Source organism: Nelumbo lutea, chromosome 5 (genome assembly GCF_056320005.1).
Source record: "Nelumbo lutea isolate HS-2025 chromosome 5, American lotus-T2T, whole genome shotgun sequence".
Classification (NCBI taxonomy): Eukaryota; Viridiplantae; Streptophyta; class Magnoliopsida; order Proteales; family Nelumbonaceae; genus Nelumbo; species Nelumbo lutea.
Window position 1 is genome coordinate 79,961,601 of NC_142688.1, and position 20,793 is coordinate 79,982,393.

Below are 20,793 nucleotides of genomic sequence, written 5' to 3' on the forward strand. Positions count from 1 at the left end.
GATGTCTCTAGTGGTATGATAACCATTGTGAAATTTGATGGAACTAACTTCTAGAGTGGTTCAATCAGCCAAACTTACTATTGGAGGTAGGGGTAAATTGGGATTCATTACTATTAAAGTGAAGTTGAAACTTGATGACCCCAAATTTGCCAAATGGGAATAAGATAATTTCTTGGTTGTCATGGCTAGTGTATTTGATGTATCCATATATTGTGCGTAATTACATGTTCCTCTCCACTATAAAAGATATTTGGAATCATCTTATAGCCACATATTCTTAGGCAAAAAATACAACTCGAGTCTACCAACTCCAAAGAAAAGCCTGTAATATACATTAGGCGAGAGGACTGCAGCCACATACTTTTCTTCCTTGTAGTCTTTATGGGAAGAAATAGACCATTTCAAGGCCTTCAAATGGAAGAACTCTAAGGATGGTGATAAAGAAGCATAGGATCTTACTTAACTTGAGAAGTATAGGTCCTTTACCTCTATTGATTCTAGTAATCATTCTATTAGTGCTTTTGCGAAAACAAGTACTATACTTGCTTGTCAATCTTCTTCTACTAGCTTTTGGATTGTGGACTCTAGAGCTAGTGCACATATGAGTAGTATGTCTTTCCACTTCACCTCTTATAAATTGGTTCTAAGGAAAGGAAAAATCAAGCTTGCTCGTGATCTTTCATTCTTTCCTTGAGCTCTATTCTTCATGTTCTTCAATTGTACAAAAACCTTTTATCTATTAGCTTTCTTACCAAATTTCATAATTTTTTTAGTAACATATTTTCCTTTTCATTATGTATTCTATGACTTAAAAATGGGGTGGACGATTGGAATTAGACATGAAGCTAATGAATTTTACCTTTTTGATCAAGTCTCTGAGTAAGAATTACTATGCCAGACTGAGTCATGTCAAAATGAAAATTTGACTCTTTTGAAGTTGTGGCATTGTCACCTCAAACATATGTCTTTTAAGTCCATGGACTTTACATTAGTCTATTTTTCATTGTTTAGTATATTTCTTACTACAATAGTCTATTTTTCATTGTTTAGGACTGTTAGAATTAATGAATCATGAATGAATGGATGCTTATAATCATGAAAACCCATATTGGTTTTTTGATGTAGCTATGGTGCAGAATATTAAGGATTGAGCTTTTCAAATAGTTTCTATGTTCATTGCAAATGTTTCTCAACTCAACTCAATTATGCCTTATAAAACTTATATGGTCAGCTACTTGGCTATGGTACATGACTTCAAAGAACAAATAATAGTATTTAAATTGGTTTAAATGTTTTGAATCACCACTTTGAAAGTTTAAGATACAAGAGTGACATGGTTCATTTTGGTTTTCATTAGTTATGTATGTAAAATTAGAATTAATTCTATGGGGTCAAATCTAGAATTGGGATTTATAGATCTAATTGTTCTCAGAATAATGGTTCCAGCAAATATAAAATCTCAAAATCACCAAACTAACTTCGTTTGATCCCTTTTAAAATCTACCATATAATTTGCTTTTAATCCTTGTCCATCCATTGTACAGCTAGGAATTCATCATGGTTCCTTAATTCTTGGTTCTAGCATGTATTGCAAACTTTGTATGCTTGTTTTTCTAATAAATCGCCCACATTTTCACTAGGGCTGTAGGGCGTTATTGAGTATTGACATGTTTGTATATAGATAGAAATCATTTGTTTTGAGGATACAAAAGAAAAAAGAAATAAAATGAATGAGGTGAATTGGGTATTCAAAATTGAACTAATTGTTAAACAATGTGTGTCCACAGCTCCAATCAGATTGGTGTATAGATACATTTATTGTAAATGAATAAAAGTACATAATTGTTTCATGTTATCATTGGTGTGTTTCTGTGTAATTACCCTTTAAACTGGACACTTATAAGACTTGTGTTAGTTTAGAATGTTCTCAGCTAATGGATAGACTTTGGGAGTTTATCTTGCCAAAGCTGACACTAATGTGTTGTCAAAGAAGTTGAGACAATTTGTCTCGGCTGCTAGGGTTAGACCCGAAGCATACGTAGTGTGTGTTTGCTTGAAGCACTGAACCTGAACCATTTTCCAGTTATACTCTGTACCTTGGAGACTAATGGGCAAAACTGAAAAGTTGCACATGGCCCCTAGACTTCATTATAATACTTCACAGAGTGTCAGATCGATCTATCTTTAATATGCCAATCAGTGAGATCTTTTGGGGATCAAAACTTGGGTATGTTGGGACAGTCTGAGAACTCACTTTAATGGGTGATCATAGTGATAGGATCAGCCCTTTTGTCAGACAAAGTGAATGATCGGGATTGCACTATCTCTGATGGAAACCAGAACTATCGGTAGTTTATTTCTACCGTGTTTGAGATTTGTTTTGCAAAATACACTTATATGTATATATATTTCAAAGAAATTCTCGAGACCATCGGAGTAGATAGCACAACACGGCACCTTGCAGTCAATGAAGAGGTCCTTCCCTATCGGGTAGTGTTTGATCATGTGGGCTAAGAGGTTGAGTGTAAGAGATCATTAAGGGCTGATTACTTGATGGGCTATATCTTGCTTAAGTCCATTATCCTTGGGCTTTTATAAAATGGCTGGACTTATGGATAATTTAATTGTAAATGTTGGGCCCATTTTGAGCCCATAGTGATGGACTCAGGGGTTCACTGCATTCAACAGTGAATTCGGCCAGCCATTTTTATAAAGGCTAGGTAGAACCCATATTGGCTTATGTAAGGTCATTGTTAGGGTCCCACGTCATACAAATTGAACCTAAATGGGCCAACAACTTTCTTGGACGTGAGCCACTTGCTTAATGAGCCTGAAGCCTATGATTAATAAGATTAATCAAGATGTCACATGACATTTTAATCAAAATGTCACATTACAACTTAAGTAGTCATGTGACATGGGCGAATATGGGTTTGGAGTACCCATTCTCATGAGAGGATTAAGACCTATCTATTGATAGAGTCCAGATTCAAATAAAGATTTAGATCACAAACCTCCTAATTTGATTAAGAGTAGTGCTCCTTAAGGCTTATAAAAGGGGAGGAGGTGAACTACTCTAGATCACTCTGCTTTCAGTTCTCTCTCTCTGCTCTTGCCACACAGACACCCCAGTTTGACCTCCAATTGTTGGACTGATCTTGATCAGTTATTTCTCTAAATTTTGCAAGAAAATCGTTTAAAAAAACCATGCTTATTTCCCTTGTTTGATCCATCCAATTGGATTGTAGTTTTGTTGAAAACTACACTACTAAACTGGCTTTACTCCAAGTTGTGCTATCTTCAATGGAGGCTGGTTTTGGGATTCTATTTGGGTGTGAAATACCACTTTAGGAGCTACATCTGTGGAATTAGTATCATGTATTCTTCTCCTTCCTTTTAGTTTTGTTAGTGTAGGGGTATTTTTGTCTTTATACTTATGAGAATCAATGGAGGGTTTCTCCTCCCTTATGTGTTTCACCTTCTTCTTTGTCATCACATTAGATTTGCTATCACTGTTATTGTTATCTTCCATTGTTGAATTCTATTATTATTGAATTCGGCACACTACACACTACTTGATCACCCTAATCACACTAGTTTCAACACTTGTTATTGCTGAAGGTTGCACTCTTTACACCACAAACCCTACCCTACGACTACTTGGAATCTCACCACTATATGAAAACCACTCCCCCTTCAAATCACACAAAAAAATAGCATAAACCCTAGCACTCCAGTCTAAAATTCCATCATACGATCTGAAACATTCTTCCTATTTGATTCATAACAAAAAATATGCATAGAAATCTCTTACCTCATCACCTGAAAAACAAACCACACAAGAAGAAAATCAGTCCACACAAGACATCCACTGCACCACACAAATCAGCCCTCTTCTCTTCATCGATTAGGGGAGGGCTTCTTAGATACCACAACAACCGACCACGAACAACACAACTAGAGGCATAGAAACCTTAGATTGAGTGCATAGAAAATAGATGGTAGAGAAATCAAGAGAAAACCACTCCTTTTTAGCCCTCTCCCTTATCTCCAATCGATGGTAGAGAAATCAAGAGAAAACCTTAGATTGAGTGCATAGAAAATAGAAATCTGGGCAGATCCGAGTTGCTTAGTTGAGCTTTGTACCATATTATAATTCGTCTGCCTTTGAGTTCTGTTAGTCTGATAACAACCAAGAAGAGAGAAGAAGAAAGAAGAAATAAAGAGGGAGAGAAAGGAGGAGAAAAGGAGAGAAGAAAAGTCTGGTTCGAATTAGGGAAAGATATTTGATTTCTGGTCTATAATAACTCTTTTTCTTTTTAGAAGTTTTGTATTAGGTTTTTCTTGATGTAAGAAGAAAAGTCTGGTTCGAATTAGGGAAAGATATTTGATTTCTGGTCTATAATAACTCTTTTTCTTTTTAGAAGTTTTGTATTAGGTTTTTCTATTTTTTTTTACATTGGAAGACATATTGGAGCACACGGAGGAGAAGAAAGTTTTTGTAGAAAAATTGCAATCTGCAAGTAACAATTTTTTGCAGGTTTGCAGTTTATCCAGATCAAATTTGGACCATCACACTTTCAACCCTAATTTATTATTTGTTTTATTTGCTGTTGATTATGAATCTCGACTGTTGAATTTCAGATCATATTCATGTGAATTGTTGCATGTTTTGGATACCAAACCCTAGGCTGATTTGACCTAGTTTGGTCCAAACTGGTTGGACCAAACCAATGGTTCGATGGGGTCTAATGATAGCCCCATGGGTCACGTTTTTGGTGACTCAGAATCAGATATGGGCCAAGGGATGGCCCATTACATGGACCAATTCGGCCCTCCCTTGAAAACTGTACTTTTGTTAAGTTAAAGCAAAATCAGCCCGTTTCAACTTGGACTGCTATATGGACCGAACTGCTTTTTGTAGTTTAGCCCATATACCAAGATGAAATTATTGGATAATTTTGGGCCTTTAATGGACTGATTATGTGTTAACTTAATTTGACATGGGTTTTACAAGCTTTGTTTGATTTGGATCAATTTATATGTTTGTGCTTGTGATGTGTTGAATGAATGAGATTTGTTCATGGGCCATAAGTGCTTGGCCCATGTTTAGACTTATGTGGCTCTTTGCAAACATCATGGCTGAATGCACATCATTGCCATTATGCCCATATATCATTGCATGATCTCCCTCTTTGAATCTGACTTTATGAAAGTCAGTGGAAGCCACTATGGTATGGCCTATATCAGACTTAGGGACTATTTTTCTTGTTCCGTCCAGTTTAATATAACTGCAAAGAGATAGGGAATATCATATGATTTATTCTCTAAAGGTCTTCCGTCATTAGCATGAAAACGGGCTGAATCAGTGGATTGCTTCATGAGATGATAGGGGCATCATAAACCGATGTGGGAGAGGCATATCTTAAAATGGAATATTCTTTCACGATACCTTGGGGCCCACGATATGACGGGTCAACACTTATCAGACAAAAAGATTTAACCTAAAATGGCAATGAATCTTGTTTGATAGAGGTTAAAGGAAAAACTCATTGGATGGGTGGATACTTAATCCTTCACAGAAAGTGATGGGGTTATGCAGCTGAAATAGTTGGCTCCATGCACCTATGTGATTTTCCACATTTCCAAGGGCATGCATGTGTCATCGTCACTGAGATAGGAGGGAAATTTCAGAGATAAATAAATGGAAATGGAACACAGATAAAAGACTATTCTATGTCAGATAACATGAAACAATTTTAGGTCATAGACTAATAACTATTGCCTTTTATCAGAAATGGCACATGGACAATTCGCTAAATTGTTGGATGACAACAAATTAAAGGGACCCACTTATGCTGATTGGTACCAAAACCTTAATCTGGTCCTCACGTTCTAGAAATTGGACAAGGTTGTTAAGAACTCAACACCAGAAAGTCTGGGTGACAGGGCTTCTGAAGCACGTAGGAGAGAATATCAAGAATGGGAGGAGAAGAACTCTCTTGCATGGTGTTATGTCGTAGCATATTTAGACAACAACATTTAGAGATAATTCAAATAAGATCAAAATCTACAACGAAATTCTAAACAGTCTAAAGATAATGTACGAAGAGCAAAATCATTTTGCTAGATAGAAAGTCCTTAAGTTGTTGATGACCACGAGGATGAACGAAAGTTAGATGGTTCATGGCCATGTCATGCAAATGATGGGGCTATATAAATCAATTAGAGGCTCTTGGATCCTATCTCGACAATGACACAAAGACTGATGCCACCCTAAACTCTCTTACATCGTCTTTCAATCAATTTGTTATGAACTATAACATGAACAAACTAAATGTTAGCCTTCAAGAACTCAACAATATATTGTACAGGGCTAAAGAATTAATAAAGAGGGACAAGCCAATAGCGATGCTTGTTGATGGTGGAAAATCTGGCAAGAGAAAGATGAAGGGTAAGAAGAGGCCTTAGAAGAAAGTAGGCAAATTAAAAAAGCAAAAGAAAGACAAATCATTGGATGAATGTCACTTCTGCAAACATACCGGATACTGGAAGAGGAAGCGTCCTCAATATCTGGAATCCCGTAAGAACAAACAATGTAATTTTGAATCTCTTGTCATAGAGACCAATATATTGGTCACTTCTGTATCCTAGTGTATTGACTCAGGGGCTTCCACTCATTCATGTAACTCATTGTAGAGGTTCAAGCAAAGTAGAAGGCTGAATGATGACGAGGTAGTGCTCTACTTAGAGACTTCTGCAACTGTTGCAGCTACAGTTATAGGAACAATAGACTTATTTTTCAAAGAATGAATTGTAACATTAAAAGATTGTCTTTATGTACCGTTACTTAGAAGAAATTTGATTTCAGTTTCTAAGTTGTTTAAGGATGGATATTCTATTTTGTTTAGTGATAAGATTACTATTAAATTGAATAACAAATTTCTTACCTATGGAGAACTTGAGAATGGTCTCTATATCCTGTCCTTCTCTGGAAGCAAATATAGCCAAAACTACATCGGTACACATCCCCAAGAAAAGAACACGTGATACGATTAATCCCACGTGCCTGTGGCATTATCGACTTGGCCATATTAACATACAATGTATCACAAGATTGGTGAAGGATGGTCCTTTGGATTTTCTAACTGTAGAAGAACTACTAAGTTGTGAGCCTTGCCTTTAGGGTAAGATGACAAAACGACCATTTACAATTAAGTCTAAAAGATTTACAAGCACATTTGACTTAATACATACTGATGTATGCAGTTTCATGAATGTTAGGACATGAAATCAGCACTGTTATTTCATAACTTTCACCGATGATTATTCTTGGTATGGTTACGTGTACCTAATGAGACATAAGTCTAAATCCTTCAAAAATTTTAAGGAATTCAGATAAGAAGTCAAGAAACAGTTTAGAGACACATCAAAGCCCTTCGATCAGATCAAGGAGGTGAATATCTCTCCAACGAATTCAGAGACTGCCTAAAAGACAATGATATTATATCACAATTATCTCTTGTTATACCACAATTAAACGGTGTATCGGAGAGAAGAAATCTGACTCTATTGGATATGGTCCAATCACTCATCGTCTATTCAAAACTACCTATATCCTTTTGGGGGCACGCATTGGAGACTGCAATTTATGTGCTGAACCGGGTTTCAACCAAATTGATTCCTAAGACTCCCTATGAGCTTTGGGCCAACAAGAAATCAAGTGTGAGACGCTTGAAGATTTGGGATTGTCCAACATACGCTAAAAGAACAAGTTCGGACAAATTAGAATCCAAGATCAATTGTTGCCTATTTATAGGCTACCCCAAAGGATTGATAGGATATCTTTTCTATGACCCAAGAGAACAAAAGATGTTTGTTAGTCGAAATGCCTACTTCTTGGAAAAAGGATACATCTTGAACGATCATCGTCAGGAAATTGTTCTTGATGAAGAGAGCTCAGGAGTAGTGGGAGATGTCTCACAGATTTTAGATAACACTCAACTAAGAAGATCTACCCGAGCATCTAGACCTCCAGTTTGTTACGATTATGATCAAGAAAGTTACTTGATGGAAACTACAAACAGTGAGGGAGATCCCGTGACTTATACAGAAGCTATGTTGGACATATGTTCCTTAAAGTGGGTAGAAGCCATGAAAGTCGAGGTGGACTCAATGAAGACCAACGGAGTCTGGACTCTCATAGATCTGCCCCTAGGGTGAAAGCAATCGGTTGCAAATGGATCTACATGAGAAAAAAAGGCCTTGATGGAAAGGTTGAGACCTATAAAGCTTGTCTAGTAATGAAAGGGTACACTCAGAAAGAATGAGTCGATTATGAGGAAACCTTTACGCCCATGGCCATGCTTAAATCCATTCGGATTCTTTTAGCTATAGCAGCACACTATGACTATGAGATTTGGCAAATGGATGTCGAAACTGTGTTCCTGAATGGAGATCTTATTGAAGATATCTATATGCAGCAGCCACAAGGCTTCATTGTATCTGGTCAAGAACATATGGTGTGCAAGCTGAACAAATCCATTTATGGATTGAAGCAAGCTTCCAGAAGTTGGAACATCCAATTTGATTCTACAGTCAAATAGTTTGACTTTAAGTAGAATCCAAATGAACCCTGTGTTTATAGAAAATCAGTGGGAGAAAATGTTACGTTCTTAAGTCTGTACGTAGACGACATTCTACTTATTAGGAATGATGTAGGAATGTTAACTACGGTGAATGTATGGCTTTCACTGCAATTCTACATGAAAGATCTTGGAGAAGCTTCCTATATATTGGGACTTCAACTTTATAGAAATAGTTAAAAAAGGATATATATATATATATATATATATATATTATGTTTCAAAGAAAAATGTTTGCAAAAGCTTTTTAATTCCCAGGACCATCCGAGTAGAGAGCGCAATGTTGCACCTTGCAGTCAGGGGAGAGGTCATTCCCTATCGGTCAGTGTTTGATCATGTGGGCTGAGAGGTTAAGTGTAAGAGACCATTAAGGGATAATTATCTTATGGGATATATTTTTCTTAAGTCCATTATCCTTAGGCCTTCATAGGGTAGCTGGACTCAATGATCATTTAACTATAAATGTTGGCCCATTTTGAACCCATAGTGATGGACTCAGGGATTCACTGCGTTCAACAGTGAATACGGCCAAGCCTTTTCAGAGAGGCAGGGTCGAACCCATGTGGGCTTCTGTAAGGTCATTGTTGGGGTCTCACGCCATACAAATTGAACCTAAATGGGCCAGCAACTTACTTGGGATGTAAGCCACTTGCTTAATGGGCCTGAAGCCCATGATTAATAAGATTAATCAAGATGTCACATGACAACTTAAGTAGTCATGTGACATGGGCGAATATGGGTTTGGAGTACCCATTCTAATAAGAGGATAAGACCTATCTACTGATAAAGTCCATATCCAAATAAAGATTTAGATTACAAACCTCCTAATTCGATTAGGAGTGGTGCACCTTAAGGCTTATAAAAGGGGAGGAGGCGAACTGCTCCAGATCACTCTATTTTCAGTTCTCTCTCTCTACTCTTGCCGCCTAGACACCCTAGTTCGACCTACAATTCTTGGATTGATCTTGATCAGTTCTTTCTCTTAATTTTGCAAGAAAATTGTAAAGAAAAATCGTGCTTATCTTCCTTGTTTGATCCATCTAGCTAGATTGCAGTTTTGCTAAAAACTGCATTGCTAAACCGACTTCATTCCAAGTTGTGCCATTTTTAGTGGAAGATGGTTTTAGGATTCTATTTGAGCATGAACTACCACTTGGAGCTACATCTGTGGAATCCGTATCAGGTATTCTTCTCATTTATTTTGGTTTCAAATATAATCCGATTTCAGTGCAAGAACGATCATTGAAAAATGAAGTTTTTTCTAAAATTGAAAATTCAACTCCTTGAAGGTGAAAGAAAATTTTTGAAATTTTACCCAACCATCCAGCATGGTTCAACCATCTATATGATGGATTACACCTTCATTCACTAATTAAGGATGCAAGGCTACAAGAGGGAAGGTTTTTTTCCCTTTTTTTAATTGAGTGCATAAATAAACCGAAAAACCAAACCACAGTTAACTGGTCCACCAGTTAATTGGTCGACCAGTTAACCGGTTGCATTGGTTTGGTTTTGGTTTGGATATTTAAAAAATTGATCAGGTCGGTTTGGTTCAGAAAGTAACCTCACGGTTCGGTTAACCAAACTGTGAGCACCCTAGTTATCATACTCCATATCATAATGGTGTAGAAAGGAGAAAAAACAAATATGTTGCTGAAATTGCTAGAGGTGTACTCTTCCAAATGCATGTGCTAACCTGCTTATGGGGAGATGTAGTTGAAGTAGTAGTGTATCTCATTAATAGACTTCCTTTGCAAACCCTTTGCTTTCAATCTCCTCATCAACTTCTTTTCTCTAAGATCTCATTTTCTATTTGCCTCTCAAAGTCTTTGGTTGTAGATGCTTTGTTCATGACATGAGTCATTCTCGTCTCAAACTTGACCCTAAATCTATCAAATGCATTTTTTTGGGCTACTCTCTAGTCCAAAAGGGATACAAGTACTTCAATCCCCACTTTGGCCGATGGTATGTATCTAAGGATGTTACATTCCTTGAGTCTATTCCATATTTCTAGCCCACTCATCATTTTCTTCAGGGAGAGAGTGTTAGTGAAAATCAGATTCCTTTTTGTCTTCTTGTTCCTATCTCTAGACATTCCTAGTCCATCTTCCTCTATTCCCACTCATAGTAATAGTGTTCCTACTCCTCCTCCTATTCCTCAACAGCGGTCCTGGCAATAGTGGTTCATAAGGCACAGATGGAAGGCTACTCTCGAGGTTGAATGTCAACAATAATATTTTTACCCGCCTCTAGGTAATTTTGAAAGCAACCTTGAACTTCCTATTCCTATTGTTATTGAGCCTAATATCTCATGATTTGACATTGACCTTCCCATTGTAATTCAAAAAGGAAAAAGAAAACGCACTACCTATCCCATCGCTAACTATGTTGCTTATAATGCTCTTTCACCTTCCTTTTGCTATATTTCTTCTATCTCCTTTATTTTTATTCCTCATAATGTTTTAGATGCAGTGTACCTCAATGGAAGGATGCTAAGAACCACACTTAAGAGCTCGTTCCTCTTCTTGAGAGTAAAGTTAGAGGTGTAAAGTGGGTCATGCCCATGGGTGGCCTGCACTAAAGGCGGGTTGTGTCGTGCTGCGGGCCTAGGATGGGTCGGGCTGCAGGACGTGCCATGGGCTTGGGTCGTGTTAGGCTGGGCCATAGGACGAGCCTTGGGCCTGGGCCGGACCGGGGTAAACTCACTGAATGGATTATTGTCATATCAGGAATTCAGGATCATTGGATCAGGATTCAGGAATCAGGACAGGAAACAAATAATAAATTAATAACAAATTTATGATTACCCAATAACCCAAAGAATAAATAATTAAAAGTATAAAATAATTCAAATAGGAATTTAAGAATTTTATTTCATTTAAATTTGAATGAACAATGATACAAATTACAAAGCATACAATTATACAAATATTGAAATTATGAAATATACAATGGTTGGATAATTCATACACTTCATACTTGGATGAATGAAATATGAAAATGGAATAAATTAATAAAATATAAAAATACAATATAGAATTATAGACTATATAGACTATACAGTTACAAATTGAAAATACAAAATTACATTAATAGCAAATAAATTAAATAAAATTAAAACAAAATTTATAATAATTTGACAAAATAAAAATTGTGGGTTATTTGTTAAAATTTACAATTTAAACAAAATTTACATATACATTATGATGAAAGCATTCACACACACTTTCATCATCTACTTCAGGTGAAAAACCAAATATCCAGTGTATGTAGTATTGTAGTACTGTAGTAGTCTGTAGTATCATGCCCTCCTTTGTCTTGTAATTGTAAAGTTGTAATCTATATTTTGCATCTTGATTCATAACTGCATCTAGCCAACCTTGGTAGGTTAGTACAGTGGTAGTGTCGTAGTGTGGTACCTACAGGTCTTGTACTAAAACAACTAAACAAGACTCCAATGGAACTATAGCTAGTAGACACCGAAGGGGTTAGTAGAACATAGATCACATGCCATGGTAGGATTGGTGGTGAGAAATGTTTTTCGAGACTCCGACTTCTCCCAATATTTTTAAAATTTATTTTCTATTAATATTATTTCAAAAATTCATTTAATTTGTGGGTTATTTCTTCTTGCTTCTCATGTGTGAGAAAATTTCTGGTCAAATGGCCAGTACCACCGTTGCTACAATAGCTAAAGCCTTTTCTACATTTTTGGCAAACTGCTCTTTTCCCCTTCCCCTCAACATCCTCTATTTTAAATACTCTCCAAATTGGGATACTAAACTTGGGGTTTTGGGGAGAACTGGACATTTTTTTTCAAATTCTAAAAAAATAAAATTAATTTAATTGGACTTACCCCGGAATCTCGGATTGCCAGTTCAGAATCCCATATTTCCAACTTGATTTCAATGGTTAAAGCCTTTCAACGTAACAACGTCCAAGGTTCCAAGCCTCCCAAATTGCCAACTTGGAGAATCAGACAATCAACCAATCAGACTATGAGACTATTGGAGTTCACTCAAATTGTAGAGAATGTATGAGAGACTGAAAGAGACTGAAAGAGGAAAGGCTGATGAGATTAAGAGAATAAGTAATAAACTAATAACTTAATAGGAGAATTGTTTAATGTTGATTCACTGATTGTTGAATTGGTGTGATGACAATGGTGGAGGATAGCTAGATAGGGCTAATGGACTATTTATAGGAATTGAACATAATTCAATTGCCCAAAATACCCAAAAAACTATCTATTATTTAGTTGTTAGGAGGGGTATTTTAGTCATTGTAAAGTTACTTATAACTTTACCCAAAATTCCCCCTAAACTAGTTGTTATATAGTTGTTTGGGGGCATTTATGTCATTTTTTCAAATCTCCCATTAGAAAAACACACCAATACCCCTCTAATATGGTTGTTTATAGCTATTGGGGGGTATTTCTGTAAACCCCCCCAAAAGGGTTGAAACTAGCCGTTGGGCCCCTTTGGAGGGGGGGGGGGAGGGAGGGCCTAACCGCCCAATGACTATATTACCGAGCAGGTCGAGCTTGGTCCGTTTTGGACCTGCCGTGTTGTGTCGTGCTGTTTCGTGGCGGGCCGTGCTTCATGTCTTGTTGCGGGCTAGGCCGTGCCAGCATGCAGGCCGCGGGCAGCACGGCACAACCTCAAACCCCTAGCCCAGCATGGCATGGACCGTTAGCCTTCATGTTGTGCTGTGTCAGGCCGGTCCAAAATCGTGTCGGGCGGGCGGCTCGGCCCGATTTACACCTCTATGTAAAGTCCTAGTAGGCTGTAAGTGGGTGTATACAATTTGATGTGGCGTAATCCTGTTGCTCCGTACTGGATATGATTTGGCTGCAAGCAATGATGAGAACTGGGTTCTTGAAAGAAATGAGTCAGAGATCTCGGGGTGGCTCACTCGGTGAGGATATCCGATGGCTAAGTTAGAGCACAGTGATAGTAGAGAGCTTGAGCATGATAACAGTGAGAGAGTTAGAGGTTACACACACAACATTAAGAATAGAACGTACCTCACCCCGGGGGGGGTCTTTATATATTGGGGTCCATGCGGGTAAGTGGAATAGTTATCGGATCCCGGTTGTGATGGGACTTTCTTACATGTTAGGTGGGCAAAACACCGTCCAACGGTAATACTGTCATGCGCTGTCAAATGGTAATGTTGTCACACGCCGTCAAACGGTGATGTTGTCCTTTCTCGTTAGAACCAGGGAGTTGGTGAACTAATGTGACCGTTACGAGGTACGACCCTGTAAGATACAAAGTATTGTGATGTGCTCCTCGAGCTTGCCATTCGCAGGTCTGAACGATAGGCAAGTCTCTTGTAGGATATCAAGCTGCTCGATGGCGGGCTGACTAGTAGCGAGCTCCTCGAGCTTGAGCTTCTTAGGTCTACCTTGACACAAATGCTGAAGTGCTCTTGGACCGAGGTGATCTATCGGTCCGGGCATGATTTATAACGAACTTGGTTTCGCTTGTCGCGATCTGGTTCCGAGACGATCTTAGCTCGAAGTGGCTTTAGTTCGGGGTACCAGCTTACCCAAGCTCGCTTTGTAGCGAGCTGATTCACGTTGAGGTGTCACTCGTGTTGAGTCATGTCCACGTGTCGATCTGACCATGTCGAGTTGTTGCTTATGCGGGGTCACACCCACGTGTCCCCTGTCATGAGGTCGGGCCAAATTCTCCTTCATCAATTGCCCCCCACTCCTCGAGCTAGGGGTCTTGACCTCGTTCGGGGAGTTCATGATACGCCAAGTGGATTTGGCTTGAAGTCTATGTACTCTGTCAGATGGATCGCGTGCAGTTCACACATGGACGTCAAGCAACCTATAGGCTCTGCAGATGCCAAAAAACGTGCTAAACCAATTTCGATCTCGAGGGTCATGCAACCAGTTTTCTTAGGAGTCGTCTGATGGCTTTGATCCCAACCATTGCTTCTTCGATACAGTGGCTATAAATAGGGGACCTGAGACTCATTTTCTTTGCCACAAGCTTACTAGTCTTCGATCTGAGGTCGCGCTTAGCTTCTTTAGCTCGGGTTCTCTTGTTCGTTGTTTCCTTCTAATTCGGTTGTCTCTCTTTGGTGAGTCTCCCTTCGCTCTTCCTTTTCCATTTGGTTTAGCTTCATGTCTTCTTCTAGTTTCGATATTCATCTTGATGAGGCCGAGGCGGGTACCTCGGCCCAGGTCGGTAGTCGAGAAGGGGCTACTTTGGGTCTAGAGGTAGTCCGTGGCCTTCCCGAGGTACAAGCACCCCGGGAGGCTCGAGAGGCCTCTGGTAGTCAGGCATCCACTTCTCACCAAAGTCGGGTGTCGGACCATTTTGGCCCTTCGACAATGACCTTGGACTGGCTCGAGGCCCTAGTGTGTTGGTACAACCTCCCGAGGGAGTTCTCCTACAGTCTCCCCTCAAGTAAGTTCCCCTGGGAACATGATCATAACGAGATCATGATTTTTGAAGAGCAGCTCGTGGCTGGCGTTCGCCTTTCTTTACATCCTTTAATCGTAGAGGTTCTGAAGTCCTTTGACATTACCATAGATCAATTACACCCAAACTCCATCTGCAACGTAGTAGGGACAATTTCGTTTTTTTACGAGTACTGTCTCCCCCTTGACCTCGATAGTTTGTCTACCATTTTGTCAATAAAGAAAAAGTCTTCTTGTGCTCTTCCCGAGCATAGGAGAACCTACTACCTGTCTCCTCGCCCAGGTTAAAAGCTACTACATGAACTCCCCAACAGGATCCCGCCCTGGAAACGGGGTTAGTTTGTGGTCCGTAGCCTCGAGGGGTGGCCTTTCCCAACCCACTGGAGAATGGAAATTTAGGTTCCTAGTGTTAGACTGGGCCTAAAGACAAGGGAGACACTCAAGTCTTGGGTAGAGCTCGCATTCCTTTGCTCGGACTACCTTGCCGATGACAAGCTCATAGAGGCCTGCTTGAGTCCTGGTAGGTCACCTTGGGTTTTTGCTTTTTTTTTTTAAGGTTCTGATTAGTTCGTGGCTAATTTTACTCTTTGTTTTTTGTAGCTACCATGCCGGTCAATGCGGAAAGTCTTTTGAGGAGATCCCATGGAAAGAGTAGGGCCGCGAAGAGGTCGTGCCAGAAGGCCGATCTCTCTTCTAAAGTCGTGGTTGTGGAGCTAGTCTCCACTGTGCCTCCCCAGAAAGAGGCTTGATCTGCCGCTCCCGAGGCGGTCATGGATGAAGTCCCTCATGAGGGAGCTTGTCCTCAAGAGCTAGAGAGCTTGTCCGCACCCATGGGGGTGGACACTGTGCTGGAGGGTCATCTCCCGTCTGTGAAAGAGAGTATCATGAACCACGTTCTAGCTATGCGCAAGAGTCGGGGTGCTATCTTCCAGGACTAAGTTGTGAAGTGGGCAGAGATGTCTACGGGTCGGCTCTTGGGACTAATTGGCAGCCACGGTATGGTGGTAAACATTATGCCTTTTCCTTTTGTTTTTTTTTGACTGGCTGAACTCGGTTTTCTTCTGGTAGGCTAACTTTGCTGGTCATGCGCTGGCCTGCCAGGAGGCGATCCGTTCAAAGGAGGCTCGCGATGCCAAGAAGGAGGCGCAACAACTCCACCGCGAACTAGACCTGGCTCGGGGCGAGATACTCAGAGCTAAGAAGGGGGCCAAGGCCCAAAAAGAGCTGATCTTGTCCCAAGAAGGGCAGATCTCCTTGCTGACTAAGGAGAAGGCACGACTCGAGCGAGAGATTGTGAACCTTGAGGCCTCCATCGCGGAAGAAAGGAGCAAGGCCGTCGAGAGTTTAAAAGAGTCCCCAGAATTCGAGGCTCTATAGGTCGAATACGACTCAGACTCCTATCGATCTGGATTCAAGCTATGTCAGAACTTGGTCCAGTAGAAGTTCCCCGACCTCGATCTCAGCAGCATTTCGATGACAGGTTTAGACCCTGAGGTGGCCAAGGCGATGGATGAGGAGCCCGACTCCTCAGGGGAGGAGAGTGACACCGAGGTCGAAGTGGTGGACCCTTCTGCGTGATGGCTTCTTGTTCTTTTTCTTTTTTGGACTGTGGATGTACTCTCCAGGGCCGTTGAGCTCGGGTTTTAGTAAAAAATCTTGTATCTGAACGTTTTCTATTAATGAAATATATAGTTTACTGAGTACTCCTGAGTGCAAATTAATTGTGAGTGAGTTTCGAGCTGGGAAATTTAAAATATAGGTCACCCGAGCTTCCGAGTTGGCAACAAGTAGGGATTACCAAAAGAATGAATTGCGTTTTGCTCCGAACTATTAAGTTATCGAGCTTGGCAATGAGTAAGGGTAACCGAGGTAAAATAGTCATCTAGGGTATACCCGAGTTGTTTTTACCTTAGACGTTAGGAGTAGCTTGCTTATGCCGACGAAGTAACCAGGTCCTATGCAGCACCTAGGTCCTTGTCAGTTCGACATCTTCGACCCCTAGGCTTCGGGAGGGACCCATAGTCCGCTCCTAAATTTTGCCCATGCCGAAGTGGCAAGCGGGTCTTTCAGCAGTATTGGCCCTTAGGCTTTGGGAGGGACCCGTAATCCGCTCCTATAGTTCGCCCATGCCGTAGAGGCGGCTAGGTCTTCTTGTGGCCCTTAGGCTTTTGGAGGGACCCATAGTCCGTTCCTAAATTTTGCCCACGCCGAAGTGGCAAGCGGGTCTTTCAGCAGCATTGGCCCTTAGGCTTTGGGAGGGACCCGTAATCCGCTCCTATAGTTTGCCCATCCTGTAGAGGCGACTAGGTCTTCTTGTGGACCTTAGGCTTTGGAAGGGACCCGTAATCCGCTCCTATAGTTTGCCCATGCCATAGAGGCGACTAGGTCTTCTTGTGGCCCATAGGCTTTAGGAGGGACCCATAGTTCGCTCCTATAGTTCACCCATGCCGTAGAGACAACTGGGTCTTCTTGTAGCCCTTAGGCTTTGGGAGGGCCTGTAGTTCGCTCCTATAGTTCGCCTATGCCGTAGAGGCGACTGGGTCTTCTTGTGGCCCTTAGGCTTTGGGAGGGAACCGTAGTCCGCTCCTATAGTTCACCCATGTCGTAGAGGCGACTAGGTCTTCTTGTGGCCCTCAGGCTTTGGGAGGGACTCATAGTCCACTCCTAAACTTTGTTGCTCCTTAGGGTGAAAGGGATGGTAGAATCCATCGTATAGATGCCAAAATAGTTGCGCAATGGGTGGGCGAATTTCAAAAATTTTCTACCTACCTTTCAATTGGGAATCACATTCCCTAATTTTAGAATCAAGATTAAAGGATCCTACTTGAACCAAAACTGAATCAGGTCTGAACCAAAAGTGAAGGGAGTAATTATACTTGATCCAGAGAAAAAAATTCTCCAAAAGTTGGTGTTCATGTCCAAAGAAGGAACCAAGATCTGCTCCTACTGAAGATGGCACAACAACTGTGGAACAGAACCAGTAGAGTGCGTCCTATACACTGAATCCTTCACAAGAATCCTTTGGATGACAATGAGCACCAAACCGAATCAACCTTTCAAGAAAGACTGATATCAACAACTTTTCGTGATCTTTCTCTGGTAGAGAAAATGAACTGTGACAGATGGTGGCGGCTGCAATAGGAGGAAACTGGAGAAGAAGGTGGCGACTTGCTTTTCTTCTCTAAGGTTTATGAGATCCTATCTCACAAAATTTTAGGTTGTGTATTCTGTGTTCCTAGGGTTCAAATTCTTGTAATTCGATTAGGGTTTTCTCCAATTGCTTAATGATTAAGAAAAGGATTTTTTGATCATATTAGGAGTTGCCCCTTATCCAAATCAGTATTTGGATTAGGACTCTTCTTAATCCTATATGTAGATTACATAAACTTTTGGGCCCATCCTAATCTCAGATTCGCCCCTTAATAATGACTGATCAAATCAGCCCAGTTCGAAATGGGCTTTAGGCCCAATAAGGTTATGGGCTCAAAAGTCTTCCAAACTACTACCCAGTTGGGCTTCTTTGTATGGCATGGGACCCAAGCATTGATCTACACACCAGCCACATGGGTTCGGCCCAGCCTTTGTTACAAAGTCTGGCCAAATTCACTAGAGAGCCCAATGAACCCCTTGAGCCCATCACATGGACCCTATGGGCCCAACACTTACACTAAGTTGTCCCTGGGCCAAGCCATCTTATAAAATCCCAGGGACTATGGGCAGGTGTAAGACTAGCCCATCAGGTATCATCCCAAATGGCCTTACACTACCTCTCAGCCCATAATGATCAAGCATTGCCCGATAAGAGAGGACCTCTCCCTCGGCTGCAAGGAATAGTGTTGCACTCTCCACTTACATGGATCCTGGGAATTAAAACCATTTGCAAACAATTTTGAAACCATACTTAAACATATATCATATATATAAATTTTGCAAAACATAATTCCAACGATTGAAATCAACTACCGGTAATTTGGTTTCCATCAGAGAGAGTGCATCCCCGATCATTACCTCTGCCCGACAAAGGGGCTGATCGCGTCACTATGATCACCCACTCATATGAATTCTCAAACTGTCCCAACATACCTAGGTTTTGACCCCCGCTAAGGATCTCACCGATTGGCATATGAAAGACAACCCAATCCGACACCTAGTGCAGCACCATAATCGGGTCTAGGGTCAGGTGTAACGTTCTAGTTTTGCCCATCAATCTCCAAGGTCCAGGGCAATACTAGAAATCTGGTCCGGTTCAAGGGTTCAATTAATCATACACCGCATGTGCCTTGGGTCTCACCCTGGCGGCTGAGACAAGCCACCGTAACAATTGGCAGCACACCAGTGTCAGCCTTGGCAGGATAAATCTCCCCATACTTATCCAATGGCTGTGAACATTCAAAACCAACACAAGTCTCATTAAGTGTCCAGTTTTAGGGTCTTACATAGAAGTATACCACACAACATGAATCAAACATGTACTTCATTTATTTACATTAAATATCAAAAGTACATCAAAACTGATTGAAGCTAAGGGCATACAAAAACTGTCCAAAACTCCCACTTGCACTTAGGTCGGAGTCCCATACTTTCCACGTGTTTCTCAAACACCATCTATGTGAGTGGCTTACTTAATGGGCTGCCACATTATCCGCTGATGCTACCTTCTGAATCGGGACGCCCCCTCTACCAACGATCTCCTGCAGTACATGGTACCTCCTCTCGATGTGCTTTGACTTTGAGTGGGCCCGAGGCTCCTTAGCCTGGGCGATCGCTCCATTGTTGTCGCACAACAACGGGATGGGTGATGTGCTGGATAGAACCACTTCTAATTCGTGAACAAATTTCTCCATCCACATAGCCTCCTTGGAAGCTTCACTTGCGGCAATGTACTCGGCTTCGGTTGTGGAGTCTGTCGTGACCCCCTGTTTGTTGCTTTTCCAACAAATAGCACACGATCCTATCGTGAAAACATACCCAGATGTAGACTTTCTATCATCTGGATCCGACTGGAAATCGGCATCAGTATACCCTAGAATTTGCAGTGAGCTACCATCGAATACCAGACAAAACTCTTTTGTCCTTTGAAAGTATTTAAGTATGTTCTTCACAACTGTCCAATATGTTAGACAGTTTTGTATGCCCTTAGCTTCAATCAAAATTGATGTACTTTATGAGTTTATAGTAAATGAATAAAAGTGCATATTTGATTCATGTTCCCTTGATATGTTTCTGTGTAATACCCTTAAACTGGACACTTATTGAGACTTGTGTTAGTTTAGAATGTTCATAGCTAGTGGGTCGGTCTGGGGAGACCTATCCTGACAAAGCTGACATTGTGGTGCCACCAAGTCGGTTGGGGTGGCTTGTCTCAGCTACCGGGGTGAGACCCTAGGCACATACAGTGTGGGATTAATTGAATTTTTGAACTGGACCAGATTTCCAGTATTGCCCTGGACCGTGGAGATTGATTGGCAAAACTAGAAAGTTACACCCGACCCCTAGACTTGATTATGATACTGCACTAGGTGTAGGATCAGGGTGTCTTTGATGTACCAATCAGTGAGATCCTTAGCGGGGGTCAAAACCTGGGTATGTTGGGACAATCCGAAAATTCATCTGAGTGGGTGATCATAGTGACAGGATCAACCCCTTTGACGGACAAAGGTAATGATCGGGGGTGCGCTCTCACTGTTGGAAACCAAGACTGCCGGCAGC